At 38.9% G+C, this 22712-nt stretch overlaps 1 protein-coding gene across 1 annotated transcript in view; it reads left to right on the forward strand.

Moving 5' to 3' along the window:
• MSH3 (mutS homolog 3) overlaps nt 1-22712 on the forward strand; it is a 124555-nt gene that overhangs the window by 15120 nt on the left and 86723 nt on the right. The gene's annotated exons all lie outside the window — the stretch shown is intronic.

Consider the following 22712-nt stretch of genomic DNA (forward strand, 5'->3'; position numbering starts at 1 on the left):
TACCACCATGAAGATCAACAATTCTTAGTTTTATTTTTTTGCTTTGTTGTTTTGTTGGTTTTGTTTTCCTTGTTGTTGTGTTGCGCGCTGACAATTTTGTGGAAACCTGAGGAAGGTAGAATGATGTAATAAGCCAACAAAGCAAATGCGTTTTTCAAAAAGATGTGTTATAGTTCCAGGTTAAGGTAATTCTGATGCAAGTTTAAGAGAGTGATAGTGTTATTTTTATTTTTTTTGGTTGTTCACAGAGGAGAATGTTAGTAACTAACTTCTGACATCAAAAAAATACCACCTATTAGCTGATTTTATGAACAGGCATTAGTTTGTAGGTTTTTCCTCTTTCTGGTAATTTACTTGCTGGTAAATAAGCTTGCCAGCCTAAATGTCCTCAATTACATGGGAGTGATAAAAATAAAGCACATTAGTACACTTCAGTAGACCTGTTTCAAAACCAATTCTTAAAGGATTTTCTCATTTGGAGGATTAAACCACTAGAGGGCCCTGAAGTGTTTAATATTAAAGTGGTTCTAGTATCCTGCTTTCTTGCTTTTAACTAAGCTTCAGTTTTTATTTAATTGCTTTTCTGCAGGCATTAATCTTATTCTAGTGCATATTAGGTGGTCTAAATTAATTCATTTTGGTTATTGTCTATTAGCTGGTAATTTTATTCTTAGTTTGCTCTTTTCTAATAACTCCTGATGATGAGAATTGTCTGTTAGCTGTGGAAGTTTTAATTTCAAGAATTTTTTGGAAGATCTTTTTGACTAAACCCATATGAAATAGATCTTGTGTTTCAGGAATGCTTGTCATGAAGTGGAAAACCACTGAATTTGTAAAAGCGGGGTACAGATGGGAAAGAAAAGTAGTCTCAGGAGGTGTACAGCTTGGAGTGGTTAAGAGAAGGGTCTTTGTGCTTGCTGCATGCCCATGCCATGTAAGAACTGCTCCAAGGGTTGTCTGAGTTACACAGGAGATGATTTGGTTTTAGGTGTTGTGTATTAGAACTTCGTAGTGAGTGACTCTTGAACAAAGAGTGTGTTGATGATTCTTAAAAAAAAAATAAAATGTTTAGTCCAGATAAAACATTGCAGCTTTATGAGAGCAGTCATGCCTGGTTATATTGACAGAGTTGAAAGTATCTGTGTGCTTTCCTTCAATTTCGACCAAATACGAATATTATATACAGGTGTACATGTCTCTCTGCCTTTCTTCTAAGAGAAAACATACATAATGTACCTATTTCTCCTTATGGAATGCTGTGATTCCCTCTTCCTGTTCTTTGCCCAGTGCCACCACAGCTATGTCCACGTTCAGCTGTGCTATTCACGTTATTTACTGGTACTTTTATTTTGATATTGTGTACATTTTTACATAAAAGTTTATAGGTAGAAAGTACTAGTCAAGTACAGATATAATGACTAAGAAGGACTATTTGAGGACACTGAACTGGAGGTCACTTTTGTTAGAAGTCTATTGCAGAAACTTATTCAGGACAAACTGTTCTGGTGGGTACTGTGCTGTTCCTGACCGGTTAGTAACATCTGTTCACAGCTGCTGGCCTGGGTGGAGGAAAATCTTTAACGCTTTTAGTTTCCTTCCTTCTATAAAACCAGGAAAACATTCCTGCCTTGAAAAAAATACATGTTTTTACAGAGGAACATGGTGTTTTGTACTCTAAGCTCTTCCTAGTCAAGGGTCAGTACCCATCTTCCTTAACATATTGGCTGCTTTGAAAGATGGCGTGTACTGGTCTTCCTGAAATCATTTTTGAGGCGCCTTTCCGTTTTGGTTGCTGTTCTCACGTACCCCTTTTTTGTTTATTTGAAAAATCCAGCATATCTTAAGGGTGCCCCAGTATTCCTCTTTATATTTTTTTTCCATTTGCTCTTTTTTATGTAATATTTTATTCTGTAGCATCCCTTTGCACCATGTAAAAACATGTTGATCACAAGTACTTCTCTTTCAATACAAAGCGTCATTTCACCCAAGTCTGCACTGTTTTGGGATTCATTTTTACATGTCTTGTTTGATGTCTGGCCAGCAGTCTGGCATCAATAACTAACCTCTTGTCTATACCCACAGATTTTTCACTTTATTCTGTTTGCAGAGGATAATGTCCTCCCTCTTTTAGTTTGGGCGTGTAACCTGGGAGACAGTTTTAACACAAAGTCCATCACGTAGTGCTTTGTTTAGGCTACAGGTAGGTCTGCTATTGTTCTCCTTAATATGTCTTAAGATTTTATTTCTTCTGATCATGGCATTCAGGTTTCTGTTTTCGCTTGAGTAGAGCAATGTTGTCTTTGCCTTGGGGTTTGCTCCCTGGAATTCCTTTCTCTTTGAAATCCATTGAGAACTGAAATCATCCTCCCTGCTCACCGGTGTGATCGAATCCCTCAAGCAACTGACCGTCTTTATCATCCCATGCAGCCCAGTCCTTTTTTGGGTTTAAGGACCTTTACATATAACATCTCAAGCTTTTTCTGCTTACACAAAGTCAGTGCAGTGCTGATACCCGCTCTGTTTTTAGCAGTAGCTTCTACCTTTAACTTCTTACCAGTCATGGTCTCTCAGGTACCTGCATTGCACCATGGGTGTGTTACGCTCTAGTTTCATCCCTGACGTGATCTCTCACCAGCCCAAAGCATTAGCTGTGGCATAGCTGGTGGTGATATTTGACTGCTAATTGATTGTTTCTTGTCATTCTGCTCTCCTGAACTTGTAGTCCATAAAAATCAAGAATAAGAGATGTCTTTTGGCTTTTTTGTTTTAGTATGTGTGGTACTGCAGTGCTGTGGGTTCCTTGGGAAGTACAACCATATTAGTTAATCTGTCAAAGGTACAGGAGTGAAATATTGCATGCCTTGGTCAATAGCACTGTTCATTGCTAGTTGCTCTCATGGATAGAGTTATGGCTTTATGTCATCAATCAAGAAGTGGAAACTCAGCCAGAATGAACTCAGGGAAGTCTTGTTAATGAATATAAAATGCTTTTAATTTTGTGGATTTTTATATGTGGCTGGTGGTTGCTCACATCAGAGGATGCTTTCATGTAGTTAATGTTGAGGTTTTGTTTTGTTTTTTTTTAATGTAGGGAGTGATTATATGCATGTATTCACGTAGTTCAACTCATAAGGTTTGTAGGTGAGCAAAGACAGAAACACTTGTGGTGACAAAAACAAGACACCAAATGGTTCCAGTGAGAGTAAACAGTACGGCAGATGAAATTGCTTAGGAGTGAAAGGTATCTAAAGGGTTAGTAATCATAAAAACTAGTGATTTCATGGTTTATATATCTTGCATTATTCCCATGGATTTTTAAGTGAAAGGCAAGCTGTGACAAACATCTTGAGAATGTTTTATATAAATGGAAACTACAAGCAGTTAGATTTGCTGCAGGAAAAAAGCAAGCAAAGTACAAAAACGGCATGTGAGCTATTTTCTGTAAATACAAAACCCAAATGCATCACCAAACAGATGTTTACTAGCTAAAGAGGCTTTTTGCACTGCTAATAATCCAATACATGGCCTGGGCAGCTGAGTATGGAGACCTGATGAAGAATATCGGTCATACTGTAGCTCAGTTGTTTTGAATAGAAGAGGGGAGAAAAACTCCTCAACATTATAGCAGTGTTACCAAATCATGTAATGACCCAAAAGAATTGCTGGACAGGTTGTTTTTGTGATTTAATCTTGTTGCAGTCAAGAAACATTTTATTCTCAATATTGTAGTTCATTATTGTCTTTTATGGTATTGCAGGTAAGGGTCTTAAATGTCTTTTGGCAGATTGCTTATGTGTAAAGTCTGCTTCTTAACCAGGGCCTATCTTGCTGCCCTTCACAGCTGGGGACACAACAGAGGCATAAGGCATCCTTTAGACAAAATTATTGTTCTGTTATGTGTGCAGAGTCACCACTAGAAAACCTTGGGAAGGCAGAGTTGCAAAGCACTGTGTCTGAGTGCAGTGCACAGCACTTTTCTTAACTTGGACTAGATGCTGGATACATTATATTAACGTTGCTTGTTTTAATAACAGCTGGCCTCTGCAGGCCTTGCCCAGCTGTTGTGTTTCTGTAAATCCCTCCATGCAAAAGCAAAAATGTGAGCCCTGATAAGCTTCCTCAGCAGTTTGTGCCTGGTTCAGGGGTATGTTATTTTTCATGTGATCATAAGCAGCATGGAAAACATGCTGTATTCAAGAGCTGTATCTGTGGCTTTTTTGCACTGATAAGTGATGATATTCATGATTTTAGCTTCTCCCCTCCCCCCCCATATTTAAATTGAAAAATTATTAAATTTATCTTGATGCATATGCAATTTCTTGCTGTCAAAAAATTAACTTTTTAGTTAAAAAACCCCACCTTATTCAAAGAAGCAGGAAAACTAAAACATTAAAACATCTTTTTTTGTGTTTTGGCACCTATTTGATTATTAAAGATGAGTAATTATAGATCAGAAACTGCAGGAGGTGACATGTAAGCAATTCTACTTTTTGTTGTCCTCTCTGATTGTTGTGATATTACTTGCTTATTTCACTCAGCATATATTTATATACGATTGACTTTTCACAGCAGCCACCAAAGTTTCTCAGCCAGGGAAAGGTGCTGAAACTCACAATTACAAACCCAGGTGGGAGTCTGGACCTCCACGCCTCTGTCCTTCAGGAGGTGAAACCAACCTGCTGCAGCTGCTGGTCCAGGTTCTGGGGAGGGAGCAATAACTGATTTTCCTCAGGTATATATGAGGAAAATAATTGTGATGCATTAGGAGTCTTGGTAGACATAAAATCATGGAACAGTTTGGGTTGGAACCGACCTTCAAAGGTGATGTAGTCCAACCTCTCTGCAGTGAGCAGGATCATCTTCCACTAGACCAGGTTAATGACATGATAATCAATAGCCAAGTTAATAATCCTAATTTGAAGTAACAGTTCACATTTACATTTTAAATTTTCTATTTAAGATAGAGGTCATTGCTCTGATAAAAAAATTAAAACAATCCAACGTTGTTGTATGTATTAGTGATATGATGTGATTCATGTTAGTAATTTAATTTCCAGTTTTGAGATAATGCAATTATAATTCACAAAAAGAGAACATTTGCTAATGGAGGTTTGCTTTGGTGATAAGCTAGTGTAGATGTTATATATATATATTGGAGATTTCATAGAGTCATAGAATCACAGACTGGTTTGGGTTGGAAGGGACCTTAAGGCTCATCCAGTTCTGACTCCCTGCCACGGACAGGGGCACCTTCCACTAGACCAGGTTGCTCTAAGCCCCATTCAGCCTGGCCTTCAGCATTGCCAGTGATGGAGCAGCCACAGCTTCCCTGGGAAGTCTGTGCCTCATCACCCTAAGGGGGAAGAACTTCTTCCTAAGATTTCATACCAATCTCCTTTCTGTCAGGTTAAAGCCATTCCCCTTGTCTTGTCCCTACAGGCCCTTGTCAGAAGCCCCTCTCCAGATTTCTTGTAGCGGCTTTAGGCACTGGAAGCTGCTGTAAGGTCTCCTGGAGCCTTCTCTTCTCCAGGCTCAGCAAGCCCAGCTCTCTCAGCTTGTCTCCAGATCAGAGCTGCTCCAGCCCTCGTGGCATCTTTGTGGCCTCCTCTGGACTTTTCTCCAGCAACTCTACATGCCTCTTGTTGTTGGTGGCCCCAGAGCTACGTGATAGATCAGGTGGTCGTATCTGATAGGCTTGTACAGTTGCGTGTATAGCAACTGCATACTGTATGGAGGTGGGAGGAGGGAAGGCACACACACATGCACATGCTTAAAACTGAAGCTGACTCAGATGTATTGGAACACAGATATAAATGAGCTGCAAAATTGTTGCATGTCCCAGTAACTCTAACTGTACAGATGCTAGTGAGTTCTTAGGCATTTATGGGAAGCCAGCCACTTGTTTACATGCTTTGAGGTGGGCAGAACAAGGGTAAGCAGCTTTTCTTAAGAATACCAAAACTCCGAACATAACTGGCAACTCTGTTTGGAGTGGAAGTTAGTTTTGAATCAACGCTAAATCCTTTTTGAGGGTTCCAGTTACATCTGGAGCTACATCCAGTTACATCATCACTTTGCTGTTGTAACTCCATGGTCTAGGCTCTCTTGCATGTTGTCCATGCTAACTTCCAGTGTGCATATTCTTGTGTTTTGAATGTGAAGGTGATTTGTCTATTTTCATCAAGAGGTAATGTTAAGTGTGCCTTTGTAAGGGTAAGCGTATCTGTAAGTTTGACCATCTGTGGAGGAGCTAACATGTTGTGAAGCAGAATATGTATGTCTGATGCCAACTTGCTCTTACAACCAGAGCATTAGCTGCATCTTTACCCACATTTCCTGCCCTCATTGTTAGTGATAGGAGTTAGAAATACAGCAATTTTAACCAAAGCAGTGTAGTGATGTGAAGCAAGTATGTTTGACATGCAGATAGCAGTGGTACTGGAGTACCATTGTAATAGCAGTTCCCAACCCCTCTCGAGTCAGGGAAGAGAAAAAGGCAATGAATATGTTTATTTTTCATAAAACCAGAATTTATTAATTTTCTTAGTTTTGAAGAAGATGGACTGAAATGGGTTTTTATGTGCCATCAATCTGCTGAACTGCAAAAGGGAATAAGCTTTATCTTCCAGGCTATCTTTTAACAGTTTAATTTTGTGCTTGACTGGCACACAACATTTTTCTCTTTTAACAGATGTTGTTTTTGATGTATGGCGTAGGTAAGAAGCTTTCAGTAAATGAGTTGTGAAGAGTGTACTTTAAGCATAGATTCTTCCTCTGAGAATTTGGAATAGTAAAAATGATTGTTAGAAATTCATACTTAAGTTTGCTTCTAAATTTACATAGATACTTTCTCAGTACTTAATAAAGAATTTGAAATCATTGCTATAGTAATTAACTCTTCTAGTACAAAGCTTAGTAATGCAGCGTTTTGTAACATAAAAAGGTTTTAGATATGTATATTTGTTTTCCATTTACGTGAAAGAATCATTCTGCAGGGGCACACAGATGTACTTAAAAACAATTTCTAGCAAATAGACTTGAATCTGTTCCTCTTTATGTTTTATGTTGTACCTGTCTCTTTTGCTTCTTGTCAGATGGAAGATTACTGTCTGCCTTTCCATCCCTTCTGCCTGTTCACTTGCAAGTTTCTTACCTGCTTTCTTGAATTTTTGCCACCTCTTCTTGTTTCTGCCGTTTGTTTCCTGTATCTAGGGTGCTCTTGTCCCAGTCTCTAGCAAGATTTCAGGCACTGCTTGCCACAGACAGCTTGGCGCTGTTCTTTTCCTTTACATAAACCTATGCGAAGTCATGGCTGACAGGGGCCTTAACATGCAGAGAGAAGTAGTAGCTCTCTAGATAGCATCCCAGGGTGGATATAAGTCAGAATCTTCTCTTCATTTTTCACATAAGCTGATTAAGTGCAGGGTTCTGAGAAGGAAGGATAAACTTCCTGGACAGCGTCACTGAGTTTTTTGTACTTCACACCATCTCACTTCGTGTCTTATACCTCTTTTGGGATATGCATTTCCCTTTTTTCTAAATATCTCTTTTTAGGACCTGAGAAAGAACCAAGAAAACATGTGAAGAGCAAGGTGGTATTCATAGAGTCATAGAACAGTTTGGGTTGGGAGGGACCTTTAAAGGTCATCTGGTCTAACCTCCCTGCAGTCAGCTGGAACATCTTCCAACTAGATCAGATTGGTCAGACTCCACCCAGCCTGGCCTTGAATGTTTCCAGGGATGAGGTATCTACCATCTCTCTGGGCAACCTGTGCCAGTGTTTCACCACCGTCATAATAAAAAAAAATCTTTCTTATATCTAGTCTCAATCTTCCCTTTTAGTTTAAAACCATTATCCTTGTCCTATTGAAACAGGCCCTACTAGTCTGTTCCCATCTTTCTTGTCAGGCCTTTTACACACTGGAAGCTGCTCTAAGGTCTCGCCTTAAGGAGCCTTCTGTTCTCCAGGCTGAACCAGCTCAGCTCTCTCAGCCTGTCTTCATAGTAGAGCTGCTCCAGCCCTCGCAGCATCTCCATGGCCTCCTCTGGACTTGCTCCAACAGTTTCTCGTCCCTCTTGTGTTGTTGCCTCAGAAATGGACACAGGACTGCTGGAGGGAGGTCTCCCCAGAGTGCAGTAGAGGGGTATTGAAAATTAAATTTTGGGCTGAACTGTTGCCAGAGAGAGCATTCAGTCAAATTGCAGCCTCCAAAGTGTAAATATGAGATAAAGTAAGTTTTGAATCTTGATCTGCTTTTTCTTTTTTTTTTTTTCTTAAAAAGGATACCATTAAGCCTGTGCTGCCTTGACTGTTTCTTTCAAATATATGTTCCATCTGAAAAATAGTCTAGCTTTTTGCTGTTGGCTCATTGATCATAAATCTTACCAAAGCAATAGTATGAAAAATAAATAATACGTTAAATACAGGCATCCATATGTTGAATACTAAATTAAAAATAGGGAAATACTAAATTAAAAATGGGAAAAATAACTTCCCTGCTTTTTCACTTTTATGAACTTCTCATAGAATGTGAAATCAAGGTAAGTAGCCATTTGTGGTTAAAATGTGCTGCTCTTAATTACAGGAATTTGGCAATGAAAAGAATAATTTATGTATAGAGAGCATAATTATTAACATTTTTTGTATTTATTATGCTAGAAATATCAGTGTTTAAGCATCCCTGTACATCCCACAGGAAAGCCTGAAATGATTTGTTGAAAAATTAAGAAGTTTATTTCATCATATTTAATGGATTCTTAAATCTGTATCAGCTTATCAAAGGAAACATTAATTAAAAGTGTAATTGACTAGCCAGCTGTTTTCTGTTTTCCATCCAGCAGCCTCTTATTAAAAACATTACAAAACATTTAAAGCTCTTTATCTGAGGGAGTTGAGAACTTCCCTGTGCCAAATTCTGCTCAAGCAGTGAGATTTAAATGATAGTTTCTTAGTTCAAAGCATATTGGGTGACGAGTATCTGTAGGCATGTACTACTCTGTGTGGAGCCAGGCTATGTTACCAGCAGGTAGGAAATCCCTTTTAAAACATGACAGATGATTAGAACACCAGAATTCTTTGTTCCTGGAGGGGAGTACTGCATGACTGAAACTGAACATGTGGTTGAATTTTCCTCACTACACACAAGACGTCCTCTAATAGCAGTGCAGTTCTCAGGCTAGGCTTATGTATTGAGAGCAGTAAGCAGGCATGTACTGAAGATGATCTCTACCTTGCTGCATTGGCACACTTAAACAAGGTAAAATGTGCAGACCTCTTCTGCATGGGTAGAATATGTTTTGCCCATCAGATTTACAGTGTTCAGTCTCAAGCTTGGAACTTAATTCTCCTCGGGTACAAAAAGGGCCTTATGGAACCATTCCGTATTTCAGTTTTCCTTTTTTGAGATGGTTGGGAGCTGCAGAGGTCCCCTTAATCACAAAGAATCTCTGTTGCTCTGTTGGACATGCCCAGTTAACAGTGAGGATGTAAATGGCCTCCTTTTGTGTTGATACTGCTCTTCCCCTTGGACCAACACAAGACAAATCATGACCTAACTCAGCAGCTCTCTTTCCAGAAACCTGAGTTTGGCCTTTCTGGGGTTTAACACAGAACTCTCAAGATCTGAAGACATCTTTGGATGTTTGTCTACCATTTGCAGGTTTTTTTTTTTTAATGCATGAGAGCCCAATTTCTGCTTGAGTTAGAATTACTAAAAATAAAAATCCTATTTGCAATTAGCGCACATAACAAAACCCCTGAAGACTCTGTTGGTTTTGGTCTGGAGAATGAGTGTGATACTCATTCTCAAATTAAGACCTGTAACAGTGAAGGTTCCTGCTGCTTTTTTTGCTTTCATTCAGTATACTTTCTTGGGGACTTCCTGCTCGTTCCGTACTTGGATTTGTTGTTATGTCAACTCCTTCCCCACTCACTCCTCCATCTTAAATGTCATCCTGTTTTCACTGGTGACTAAAGATCAGTTTTGTTCTGGAGTGCAAGATAAGGGTCAGTTACACTGGGAAAGGCTAGAATGCAGCAGAAACCAGGGTGGTCTCATGGCTTGACAGCAATGAAGGAGAAGAACTTTAGAAACAGCAAAGGAAAAAAGAATGGGGATAGAGCAGAACTTTGCCTATTGTGTTTAGATTTGAAGATAGTGTCTCACTGGATATTTTTGTGAATTGGAGTGTCTTTATTTTAGTCATAGCTGGAGGGCTCAGATGGATTCGTATTTGGAAGAAAATCGGGGGTAATACAGTTTTCCAGCCATACTAGGTTGTAGGATCATTACAAAAAATACACTAGTAACACACAGATGGATCTTCCCTGAAAAGAGATAAGCTTGCAAGGTTTAGGCCATGTGCAGAGGTACACTCGGTTTGATTACTGAATCTTCTTCAAAATGGAGTAGGTTTGATTTTTGGGATGGACATGCTTAGTATGGTTTTTTTTTTATGGCCTTTAGTTGCATCTGTGGTTCCAAATGCTGACAGCTTCAAGGTCGTGTTGTGGGTTATAGTTTTATTTCTTTAGTGTAGAGGAGACTTGAACATCCCAAGGCATCTCAAACATTGGTCCTCCAAACAGAGGGAAGGAGGAGAAAAACCTAGTAGTAGGCTGAGTAGTTATAGTGCCTATCATGTCTTTTTGTTTGGAGTCAGTTCAAGTGATGCTGACAGCATGAGAGGAGAATGAAATGTGAATGGCAAGTTATGCATGCCAGAAATCAAGAAATAAGGTGAGAGACTTTGTGCCACAGTCTCAGCTGAAAAACGTGGCTAGGTAATCAGCTTAAATAGTATGTTCTGTCCTTCCTGTTGCACATGAAGTTTGGAAAAGGAAAGAGTATATCTTTTCATCTAGCTACTGGATAATGGAAGTCTTTACCTGAAGAGGACTCCTGGATGAAAAATTCCTTAGTTTTCCAAAAAGCATCCACAGCTCAGAGCACAGATCTTGAGTTTCTGAGACGTGTGAGACTGTGAAAGCAGATCATCTAGACCACAGTGTGGTCACAAAGCAACTATGAACTATAAGTATTCCAGTATTAAATCCATTTCTGATCTCAGTAGTAGTAGATAGTTGTAAATAGTAAATTAAACGCTATATGCTCATCTCTTTTCTATATCACAGAAGGATCTGCCTGGTAAAACTGCTGTTAAGACGAGAAACGCTATGCAGCCAGTGCATATGTTCTTGTTGGTGCTGTAAAACTGTGGCTGGTTTATATTTAATAACTCACAGTTTCTTAGAATCATTTGTTTCTCAGAATCTTGGAAAAATTTGGCTTTGATGGAATATCTGGAGGTCATTTTGTTTAACGTCTTGCTCAAAGCAGGAGTCTATCTTCAGTGTTAGGTTTCCTGGAGTTTTGCCCAGTTTGGAAAATCCTCAAGGAAGGAAGCCCACAGCTTCTCTGTACCACGTGCTTGTGTGCTTCATGGGTCTTGTGGGGAAGATGGTTTGTTTTGGGCTTTTTTTTCCTGAAGTCTGAGCAAAATTTTCAACTAGTTGCAGCTTGCAACTGCTTGGCTTTGTTTCTTCGTTGTGCACCTCTGACAACAGTCTGTTCCAGGATTTAGACAATAGAATCACAGAATCAACCAGGTTGGAAAAGACCTTCAAGATAATCAAGTCCGTCCATTACCCCAGCACTGCCAAGGCCACCACTAAACCATGTCAGTAAGGGCCTCATCTATGTGGTCTACACTTCCACTTTCTACTCCCCTACACTTTCAGGGACAGTGATTCCGCCACTGCCCTGAGCAGCCTGTTCCAATGCCTGACTACCCTTTCAGGGAAGAAATTGTTCCTAATGTACAGTCTGAACCTCCCTTGGCGCAGGTTGAGGCCATTTCCTCTTGTCATGTCACTTGTTCCTTGGGAGAAGAGATCAGCCACCTCTTGGCTCCATCCCCCTATCACGTAGTTGTAGAGTGCAATACGGACCCTCTGACCCTTCTCTTCTCCAGACTAAACCCCTCCAGGTCCCTCAGCTGTTCCTCATCAGGCTTGTGCTCCAGGCCCTTCACCAGCTCCATTGCCCTTCTTTGGAGTCCCTCTAGTTTTTTGGTAGGTGTCTTGTTCTGGAGGCCCAAACTGAACTCAGTACTCCAGGTCTTCCAAATACCAAGTAGAGTGGAATAATCCCTTCTCTTGAACTTACTGTCCTTCTGCTGCTGCAGCCCAGTATGGGTTAGGTGCTATGAGAACTGTTTGCCTTCATGGTACTCAAATTACTTTATGCTGGTATTTTGCCCTTCTTTTTCTTTGCACAAAATGCATACCAGTATCCCTTAGTGTCTTACCTGTATGGAGAAATACAGATGGAGAAGTATAATATAGCCTAGACATATTGTTTAATGTCACTCCGAGTATGAAGCCTTGTGTGGTATATAAACACCACGCTGTGGCTTTTCTTTGAAGCTTAGGTGAATGTATTTCCCACTTTATCTTTAATGATGGGTAATACCTGGAAGAATGGCTACCCAAAAGTTTCAGGTCTGGGCATAGATCAGGTACTTTTTTTTTTCTTTATATCAACTATTAAAAAGTATGAAAGTTAGATATTATGGGCTAAATGTTTACTTTCTTTTTTTCCCTGCTTAATTTTTTTAAGTTTGTCTGTAATCCTACAGGGTCATGCAAAGTGTTTGTGACGATTTGGTTTTTTATGGGTTTTTTGTGGGAGATTTTTTTCAGGCATGTGTTGCTATCTGACGTCTGCCACTTTGAGAACCAGTTTCTTCTGACAGGATTTCGCTGAGGAATTCATGGCAGAAATGTCAGGCTGTTGTTTCTGCTCTGAACTGTGATCTGCTCTCTAGTAAGCTGAAAGGAGAAAATTTCCAGTTTCCGCTAGTTTATTTGGAGTATCAGGGGTTCTCCAGCTGTGAACGCAAATCTATGGATCAGAGGACAAAGTTAGTTATATGTAGCTAATTTTGACTGCTGATGAGTTTCCAGAGATGGGTCAGAATATTACTTTCTGTAATGCAGACAAGGCATAGATAGATTTCTTCTTGGAGGCCTTTCAGCTCTTCCAGTCCCACAATACATCTGTGTGGAAAGTATAACCATCCGCTGCCTGGCTTCCTCCCTCTTTCAGGCTGTCCCTAGAGGACATCCACGTTTTCTCTTTTCCTCTAGTACAGCAGTCCAGCCCAACAAAACAATTGGACTGTCTTCTTGTATGATTTCCCTCTTGCTCTATTGTTAGTGTGTATGTATATAATAATAATTTTATTATAAATAGTGGGCAAGCAGTGGGCATGCTGTGTCTTTACAATGCACAAGAAGGTGTGTAAGAGCCTGAAAAGGATCTAGATCTCCTCTTCAGAGCCATTAACTTAAGTGGTTTCAGTGCAGTGATTTGTGGAAAATCCAGCTGTGGCCTTCCTGCTTGCAGAAACAATATACTTTCTTAGTGTTGTCCATATGGGATATTCAGCTCTCAGTAAATTTCCACAGCAATTCTCACGCTGGTTAAAGAACAGAATTTATGTTTTTGACAGTTCTTGGCAGGTAGAGTTGTGGTAGTAGTGTGGGAGGATAGTTCAGATTGATTTATAACAGATACATGGATGGACTCTGTCACTGTCTCTATTCTATCTTATATAATCATGATGTTTCATAAGCTGACAATGACTTCCATTCAACTTCCTATTTATGCTGTCTGCCTGTGCTAGTAGAATATCCTTTTATCCATCAACTTAGCAAATGCACCACTCATGCTTCAGCAGCACTCCTGAGAACCACTGTGAATTTTCTGTGGCTGATGCTTTCAGGTTTGATTTCGGGGTCTCTTTAATTCTGTGAAAAAGTCACTAACTTGAATTCAAGATTCTTTCTAGAAGTATGTTGTAGCTGTCTGCTTATAGTTTTTATTAATCTTAACAGCCTCACCTAGGAAACACTTTACTTTCTTGGACAAAGCACAAGGTGTTCTGCATATGTATGTGTAGAATCCAGATAACTTTGAATGTTTTGAGGGCCAGTGGTGTTTCAAATATATAAAAACAAAAATGCCTAAGATATTTTTGCTCAGGCACAACATAAGGGGAAGGGGAATAACATTGTTAGGCATTGAACTTGACTTTGTTCAGACTGAATTTGGGCAATTACTTCTGCTGCTAGGGCAGATGTGTCTTTGAATAAGATGTACTCTACTTAATTTTTCTTCCATCAACTTTGTCCTAGAATGTAGTTGTAATAGTGAGTTTCAATGATAGTAGGCATTGATTTGACAGAAGCACAATGATTATGACTTAACTCCAAGATCTGGTAGGTGGAAAGCCTTTCCAGAAAGATTAGATGAGAAACAAAGAAAAGTGCTTTGTGCTTAGAAGTTTTTGCTGTTCAAAATGGGAAAGTTTCTTGTTCCTGTCAAACAACAGAAGTACGCTCAGACAACTCGTGACCTTGTGAAGCAAAGTATGTTCGCTTCTGAAAGATGTATAATACAGTGAAGGACGTGTGGGGTTGAGAGTGAGGTATTAGGAAAAAAAAGCTGCTATTCAGAACAAGGTGATAGTCCAAAATTCACCATACATATTCCTGTTAGAGTTTCAAAACTAGTTTTATTTATCTATCATCTTTTCGTTCACTCTGCCTGTTCAGAATTTTTTACCTGTAGTCACTCTCTTCTTATTATTAAATTTATTGCTAATATTGATAAAGGATTTGAAGGGATTTTTAATGATGCAAGGTCAGGTTGTAATATTTCTAGTTATACGATATGTAATGCAAAGCTCAGTTTTTCTGTGTGCCACCTTATTGTCTGGTGGTGTAAACATTGTTTTACACATCCCTTTTGTTGAAAAGTGTGGTAATTTAGAGGGAGTCTTGAGAGTTGGTTATGACTATGTTAGAGGATGGTTTAAAATAGTATTAATTTAGATATGAAATTATGTAAAGTATTTCTTCATATGAGCAGATTCAGCAGTTTTTTGCAGTAGGGCATCATCTTCGTAAAAAATAAATATTGCAGGAAAGCTGGCTTCTGGGGAAATATATCAAAAATAGATTAAAATGATGATATAATTCCTGGATTGCATTTCTGCTCTTTTCCAAACAGTTGTATATATGGGACTCTCATTTTGACCCTGACATTGCTTCTCTAAGTTAAATTTCTTTTTCTCTAAGTGTGAGTTTTGTTGTGCTTCCCAGAGATCAGCAGTTTCTAGTGTGTGTCATGTACTGGAAAATTTTGGCACTAAGCTCCTCGTCGTGGTTTAGGTAAGGAGCAGTTGTAATTGTTCTGCTTTTTATGCTGCAGTATTTCCTTTTAGCATGTGGCTGTATTAGCAAATAGATGTGTTGCTGTCCTGTGATGTTCTTGTGTGGGAGTTAAGGGTGTAGCTCCTGCAGCTGTGGCTGCTCCATCTCACAGTCTTCACTTTGGTCTGATCTTGGACTTGCTCTTAAAACCCCTTTCTCACTTTTGTCAGCTCCTTTGTCATACCAGTGACAGATGCTTACGCAGTTCAGTTAAGTGATCCCTCTGATATTGGTGATGGTCCTGCTTCAAGTGGAACGTTGAACAGTGTGATTCCAGAGGTCCCGCAATGATTTCCGCAGTTTCAGAGGTGGGATATGTGGTTCCACTCTGCTCACTGTGATCATTGCTGACATTCAAACTCAAGTTGTTAAGCAATGAAAATAGGAAAATCTGGGGGGTGTGTGTGTGTGTGTGTTGGGCAGAAGAGTCTTCTTGCTGACCAACTGCAAATACTGAAATAAAGTTTCTGGCCCTAGGGACAGTGGGAAGAGTACTGTGATACAAGCCTGAGACAATAGCAAGTGCTTCTAAAGCTTTCTGGTGGCAAGCTTTTGCCACTATTTGAACTAGATTATCTTTAAGGTCCTTTCCAACCCTAACTGTTCTATGAATGATTCTATGAATTTCCATTAGAAATAGTGATCAAAGCTGTCTGCTCTGGTCCTGTCATCATCATATATTTTCACTTCATTGTTGCTGAGCCATTTAATCATGCTAAGCCAGCAAAACCCCTTTTTTTTCTTAACCCCCCTCCTCTGATTTTTTTCTGTCATGGCATGCTCCAAATACTTGTCACAGGGTCAGAAAAGCTCTACTTCCATTGCAGAGGAAGCAGTGGGAATAAGCAGCCATGAATGGATTGGCAAGAATGGTACCATGATAAGCAGTAGCTGCACTGGTGTAGACCAAGAACAGAACTGTAGCTGCAAAAAAGTTGAGACCAGACATGGTAACAAGAGCTAATGTTGAGGTCAGTGAGTATTTATCCCCTTTGTATAAAGTATGCATTGTATGAAGCTTACGATCCCATGTGTGAAGCAAATAGAGAAAATTATTCTGTCTGATGGGAAAGAACAGAGATAATTGACATTTTATTTAGTACTCAGCAAAAGCTTCTGTATCATGAGAAAAAGATGTGAAAAGCTCTATGGGTTGTGGTAGGATCACGTTAGTGGTGTCCTTCTGGAGAGCTTCTGTTGACTATTAGCTAGTAAACTTCTTGACATACTGCTGTGTGCTTAAGCCCTGAGTGTTTTCAGGAATGCACAATAGCATGCATCTGGAATTTGTTGAACTGTTCTCTGACAGAAAGTCACTGCAGTGAAATCTTGTGAAAAATTTGCAGTTTAAAAATAAATAAATAAATAAAAGTGTGTGTTAATTCTGCTGGAAATTTCCAGCATTATGTAACTGATGTCAGAAAACTCAGGGCAGAAATAGCCTCAGAACAGTTAAACAAGGCCACAAAATATGGCCTGCTGTGGGGACTTCATGTTGTGCAGAAAAGAGATAAAAGCCACAGGAGTGATCCCAAGCTGTCATGAAAAATCGCTGGATCTATGTCTCACTCACACTTGCATTCAGAAAGAGGTGTTTTTCTTGGTGAGATGTAACTGGGGAGCATTATTGTGTTGATGTTCATGTAGTATGCCCGGTAATAGGTGGAGTGTTCTTACATTTTGTTTTGTGATGGTGGTGTTGCTTTGGGTTGTGTTTTTGGTTTTGCTGTTTATTTTGTTTGAAACCCTGCAACAGAGAGCTTTTTGCTGTTTGGCATAATCCTGAATGGAGGGATTGTGGTGCCAGTGGTGTGTTAGTCTCCTCATGATACCAAATCAGAGATAGTTGCATCCTCCTAGTGTCATGGTGTATGTAGCACTTGCAAAACAGAGAAATATGGCTGAGAGTGGAGGGAGAAGACAACTGTGCTGATTTCTGAAGAGCAGTTGTATGACCTGATACAACTGCATGAGGCACTGAAGATCACTTCAAATAGTGTTGTTTATTGGATATAAACAGCTCTGTGTTGTCATTTCACAAGTAAACTGTATGTGCCTTGGATGCTTAATGGAAAGAATCGCTATGTTGGAAGTTAGAGCTTCTACTCATTTATCCTCATTCTGTTTGCTTGTGTTGTTTATTCATAGCCATACGTGATGGAGAGAACTTGGATTTTTTTAGGTAATTTCTCTACCTTGTTTTGAGTTCAACTATGTTTTTCCAGCATTCTTTGGCAGTCACTTCAACTTCATATCCTTTTCAAGTTGACCGGAGTTGCCCAATCTTTCACTGTCCCAAGTGATAACTGAAGTATTGAGCTGCCACCAGATGCAGTGTTGAGCTTTATGAAGCTTTGCACAGCACACTCATTTTGACAAACCCCTTGATCCCATTCTGTGTGTTGTTTTCCACCCACCTTTGCACCCATTCGGTAATATGTACTTCCATGTGAATCATGCTTATGTAGTTAAGTTATCAGAATGTGTGAAATTATATAAAATAAGCTCACTGCAATCGTGTAGGAAATCATCTGCTGCTTCTCTGTCCACATTATCTGTTCTACCTTTGCAGGATACTAAAATGATTTGATGGGTTTTGCTTTTCTTGATAAATCTGTGCTGTTTGCTACTCATGTTGATTTCTTGTAGGTGCTTAGAAATAGTTTCCTAGCAGCTCTTCATCTTTTCTACTAGCCTTCCGTGAAATGAGTGTAGTGTGTCTCATCCCTTTCTTCAAACAGGAAGACAGAAGGAGCCTGAAAAAGACTGTGTCTATTTGTGCAGTAACTGCTAGAGTGCAACTGTGCTTGTGTTTTGTCCTGTAGTACCTACTTCTGTTCTAATATACAGTGCCTACACAGCCCTCTGCATTTTGCTTTGCTAATACCCTCTTTGCTCTCCATCCTTGATAGCTCTTGTCTCTGAGTCCCTAAAACTAAAAGAATGTTTTCTTCAAATTTTTTGGAACCAGACTCTTGGTTTGGAGTTCTTCTCAGCTGTAGTTCTGCTAAGGTGACTAGACAGAAATCAGAATGTAGATGTTAAGAAATGTTGATAGTTTGGATAGTAAAAGACAAGCAAGGAGTTTTTCCCAGTTTTTTCTGTAGAGTGTGTGTGTTTGTATGTGTGTATATATATATATGTTAAACATACGTGTGTGTATATATATCTATTAAAGTGTGCCAGTTGCTTCTAGGCTTTTCAGCAGCTTCTAGCATAAATGAGAGGTTTCAGATGGGACATTCGGAAAGCTGGAGGTCTTGTGGGGTAATGTGTTGTATATAGTACATTGTCAGCATACAGGTGGCCCTGCCATGGCAGGGGTTTGGAGATCATCTAATCTCCAGAGGTCCCTTTCAACCCTAACAATTCTGGGGTTTTGTGAGTTATTGTTTAGTTATTACTGGCAGAATGATTTGTATAATTCTGAGAGTGGCAGACGCTCAGAGAACGTGACTGTGCTGCCATTTTCCTTGCAACAGCATTGTCTCTATCATTGTACCTGAAAGTTGTTTGCTATGTGGGAAAGTACTTGACTGGCAGGAGAAAAATAACTGCTTATAAAAATGTATGGAGTTAGTGCCAGAACAACAGCTGATTGGAAATGTCATTGTGGCTTTGCCAGAGAAGCTACCGGAGCTCCATGCCAAGTTTTACCAAAAAGGAAGGATGATCTCCAGTTCAAACCTAGAGTCCCATAGCTAGAAGCAATTGCATAACAAAGGTAACACAGTGATGACAAATAAAAGAAATGCAATTTCTGCTGAGCTTGTTCATAAAGGAAGATGGCATGATATACTTGCATTTCTGAATGACTAGTGCATTCAGCTTGCCTTGCTCTGCTGTGCAGGATAGGCATTTTATCCTTACAGAGACAAACTAGCCATCCTGCTGCAGTGCAGGGAAAACAGCAGTTTGAATAGTGTTAAGAAAAAATTTAATAATAGGTATTTGTGCTTTATAAATCTGTGCTTATCATCAGAAGTAAAAACTTCAAACTAAGTTTTAGGAGCAGAGATCTCCTGAAATTCTGTATTGTTTATGAACTTGTGTTGTGGTAAATGGATGTACAGTAAAGTATTCATGCCTGCACCCCTGCATGCGAGTAGTCCTAAACAGAATGGACAGGGCAGGATAGTACTCGGAAGGTAAAATTCTGGAGTTATTTGCTTTCCATAGGAAGGCTTCCTGAGCTTTAAGAAAACTTAGTTTGGATGTGTTAATTTTTTCGGGGAGTCTTTATGCACTTCATGCCTTTTTAATTGTGAATTGTAGAGCACTAGTGAAGTGACTCCTGTTTTAATCAGCACACAGCAGGGAGCTCTTGTGCTTATATGCAAGCTCATTCTTTCAAGAAAGGATTTTATTATTTTTTTAAATATTTTGAATCAGTTTATGTAAATTTATTTTATATAGTTTTACATTATTCTAGTTTTGAGCTTTTATTTATTTTTTTTGTCTTAAGAGATATTTTCCCTCCCAAACTTAGTGATCTCTTTTAAATATTTTTCCTGCAGCATTTGGTAAGCAGTGAATCTTTAAGTGAATGCACTGAATTGCCAGATGAATAGAGGGATAAAACCCAGTGATGTTAACCCTATTTAATTTTCCCAGCTGGGTGACAGATAAATGTGGCCTTGTAGTAACAGAATCATTGAACAGTATAGGTGGAGACTTACGTATTTTGTTACAAATAAGAAAGTGTGTTTGTCTGCATGAATATATTTTATAATCCTATCCTTTATGCATCTATTTATGGACACATAGGTTTCATATTCTTAACTGTGGCTAATAATAATCTCTTCAAGCAACTCCCATAACTCATGTTATGATGGCAGACAGTTCTGCATCAAATCCCAGTGCATTTAGAAAGCAGGAAATTTTAATAAGGGCTCGATCGTTTATCTGTACCATCAGCTGACAATTTAAAACCCTGAAGTATCTCTGCCCAATATCCAGTTAAGGGTGGTAGTAGAATTATTTGTGCAAGGAAAGTAAAAAAGCTTTGTGAAGTTGATTTTCATAATTAACTATGCCTGTCAATGTCAGGGGTTCATGAGGTTGCTTGTTTTCAGAAGTCCTGGAAGGAATATCAATAAAATACTGGATGAGTTGCACAGCAGTTTGTTGTAGATGTTCTGACAAGAATGATGTTTACAAAAGTTGATGGTGAATTGACTTCTGATTTAAACAGGCATTGGTAGCTGGAGAGATAGAGCATCAACATAAGCATCCACATAGATTCTGGCTATAATCAGAAAAATGGCCTATGTGTGATCATCTGGCTAAACAAAGGACAGACACAAAAACCTCTGCATCAAATTTTGTTTTCATACATCATGATAAAAATTCAGATTTTTTTTTCCTTCCGTTAATAGATACCTATAACTTTCCAGGTTTTTTTTGCTTTACATAGAAATCAGATGCATACTTTGATAAAGTGTCGGATAATTGTTTGATGATGCTACATCTAGAATATAAATATTGAAATATGTGAAGATCCTTACAAATAACCAAGTTGTCTAGTTCTAATTTCTAGTAACTATTTCCTATCAATATAGTTGATGAGCAAAAATACTGCTATAAGAAGTCACTCATATTGATTGTAACTGTCGTTTGCCAAAGTTTATGCTAAGGTGTTGGATAAATTTAGTTGTGAAGAATGAAGTGAAAAATGAGAGAAAAATCAAAACGCATTAAATAAAACTACAACAGTTTTTTCACCATTACTTTAAAAACAAGCAGGTGTAGCATGAATCATTCAGGGAATTACCTGAAACCAGTCAGTGAAAGCCTCCTTCGGCTTTAAAAACCAGCTCTGCAGACCTTGGTAAGCCTCGCTTTCCTGAAGAAGTAGAAATGAGGAATAAAGTCCCATTTTAAAAAGATTTGTGTAAGTCCCTACTCACACATGGTCAACAGAAAGGCCCTGCAGTCTGGCAAGACTTCCATGAAGGCTTGTACTCTCCTAACGTCAGGGTAGCATGCAACAGTGCTGAAGGGTATTCTTGCAAAAGGCTGTACTGAGTGTACATGCTAATTTAGCCAAATGGGTGGATGTGTTAGAGCAGATTATTAGTGAAGCTTGGAGCAAGTGAAAATGCAAGGAAGAAAATAGCTGGTTGCTGTCAGAGGCTGAGGAACACAGACTAATTGTCTTTTACAGAAATCCATCTGCTTTAAAAATGTTTGCTCATTCTGAGTAGGGTTGGGGCAGGGGAGAATCCCAGAGGGTAGGGAGAATGAAAACTTAATTGGATCAGTCAGTTAAAACTAAGGCACTTGAAGTAAGCAAGGGATCATCTAGGATGTGCTGAGAAAAGTCATACCTCGAAGGCTCAGTTAATTTGACATGTATTATAGGAAAATAGCTCTCATTTTTAAGAGCTGATCCTCAGAGATGTATTGATCCTTTCAGATGGGAATATGTACAATGTAATGTAGAAAACCTGTGTGTTTTTTTTCCTGTGAATTAAAAAAGCCCTGCAGAAATTGTATAGATTAATTTCCTTCCTATAACACCTGCACAATCCCTCTCATTTGCATAATTCCATTGTGCTAGAAGTACTTAATTCGCTAATTAAAAATAATTAAATTACAATAATTAATTGAAATTAATTAATTAATTAATTCATGTCCCATGGTAGTATGAAACCAGATGCATATATGTCATTTACTGATAGCTTTCTACTAGCTGGTTATTCTGTGCTTATTCTGTAGCTGTGTAATTATGCTCAAAAGTTTCAGGGGGAGTGTGTGTGATTTTTATTTTGGTTTGTTTTGTTTGTTTTGTTGTTGTTGTTTTTTGAGCCAGTACATCTCTTTAATGCTATATTAGCAGCTGTAGAAGTTGAATTGATGATGCAGCAGGGGATCAGAGGAAACTAGCTAGATTAATTTCTCATGGGTTGCAAAACTGGTTGAAATCCTGTACTGCTGTAATTCTTAATTACTTACTGACAATAGGGAAGGATTCATGAAAGATACCTTATTTGGCTTAATGGTGGAACAGAGTTTGCTGCCTTTGCTGGTACTGTTAAACTGGGAGGAACTGCTGGCATGTTGGGAGTACTGACAACATCCTTGACGTCCTGGACTGCAAAAAGACTAAAAGAATCAAGTCCTTTAGCACAAGGAAGACAAAAGTCTTCAAATAGTTAGAAAATAAAGGGACAGGAATACTTTATTTCAGTTGCCTATCAGAAATGATGGAATGGGTTTGTGTTGCAACAAGTTGTACAGTATAGGACAAAGTCTTCAAAGATAGAGGATAATTAAATATGGTAATAGGAAGCATGGGAGAATTGCTTCATTTTTTAATCATCATGTCTTTAAGAACAGGTAAGCCAAATACTTACAATTGATAAAAATGAATTTAGGTCTACGTTGCAGTAATATATAGGGTTGCAGGAATACTAGGCAACTTCTGTAC

This window comes from Psittacula echo (assembly GCF_963264785.1).
Source record: "Psittacula echo genome assembly, chromosome: Z".
Lineage (NCBI taxonomy): Eukaryota > Metazoa > Chordata > Aves > Psittaciformes > Psittacidae > Psittacula > Psittacula echo.